The sequence below is a fragment of the Schistocerca americana genome, chromosome 8, assembly GCF_021461395.2.
Source record: "Schistocerca americana isolate TAMUIC-IGC-003095 chromosome 8, iqSchAmer2.1, whole genome shotgun sequence".
Taxonomy (NCBI): Eukaryota; Metazoa; Arthropoda; class Insecta; order Orthoptera; family Acrididae; genus Schistocerca; species Schistocerca americana.
The window spans coordinates 300109749-300111003 of record NC_060126.1 but is presented as its reverse complement, the minus strand read 5'-3'; the positions used below and the strand labels follow the sequence as shown (position 1 = coordinate 300111003).

At 46.2% G+C, this 1255-nt stretch overlaps 1 pseudogene; it reads left to right on the top strand.

Moving 5' to 3' along the window:
- The first annotated feature begins 523 nt into the window (after nucleotides 1-523).
- LOC124546128 lies at nucleotides 524-641 on the top strand (annotated as a pseudogene).
- Nucleotides 642-1255: the final 614 nt, after the last annotated feature.

Sequence of the window (1255 nt, the reverse complement as noted above, 5' to 3'; positions counted from 1 at the left end):
TCCAGCCCACAGCGTACGAATTATATCAGCATGTCTTCAAGAATTGTTTCCAAATCGTGGGACTGAACGCAGAGGACCTGTACCTTGACCAGACTGTTCCCTGCATTTGACGCCTGAACACTATTTTCTGCGGGAGAAGGTGTGTTCCTCACATTGGCTCACTCTACAACACATGCCAATCACACCCGATGACATGCAACGACGTATTACTGCAGCCTGCTCGGACATCTGCACTTAAATGCTAGCAGGCGTGCAGTAGTCACTCCATATCAGACTCTAAGCGTGTATTGCCGCTACCGGTGGACATTTTGAACAGAGCCTGTGTGGTCAATTGTCTCGTTATTGGTGAAAACCCACGTAACTATGGTATACACTTGTGTTGTTCTTCAGCGTGCGCTACCAAAGGTGATGTTCAAGTGTGGGTATGGGAACTGTTCGAAATATGAATTCCGTTAACGACTTCGAATAGACTCCTGCAACCAACAATATTTACATTCTGATTTACCCTACTTTTAGTTTGTTAAGCAACCGCCTTGCCGCAGTGGATACACCGCTTCCCGTCTGATCACCGAAGTTAAGCACTGTCGGGCGTGGCAGGGACTTGGATGGGTGACCATCGGGGCCACCATGTGCTGTTGCCATTATTCGGGGTGCATTCAGTCTCGTGATGCCAATTGAGGAGCTACTCGGCCGAATAGTAGCGACTCTGGTCAAAGAAAACCACCATAACGACTGGGAGAGCAGTGTGCTGACAACACGCCCCTCCTATCCACATTCTTATCTGAGGATGACACGGTGGTCGGATGGTCCCGATAGGATAGCTGTGGCCTGAATACGGGTGCTTTTTCCTTTTAGTTTGTTAATGTCAATAGGCACTGTTCCATTTAAAAGAAGTCCTCTGAATCACAGGGTCCCAGGTGCGATTCCCAGCTGCATTGGGGATTTTCTCTGCACAGGGACTGGGAGTTTGTGACGTCCTCATCATTTCATCATCATCATCACCATCCGTGACAGTGGGTACATTCGATTTTGTAAAAAACTGGACTGTGTAAAAATTGGAACTTTGTATGGGCACTGATGACTGCGCAGTTGTGCGCCCCACAAACCAAACATAATTTAGAAAAATGTATGTTTGCACAAAAATTACACTTTCTAAGTATTACTAAATCTATTAATGAGCCAAAAGTACTATAGTCCGACTACCAATCCATCCAATGAAAACAGCACATCAACAGCGCTTTCCATTTCAGCAATA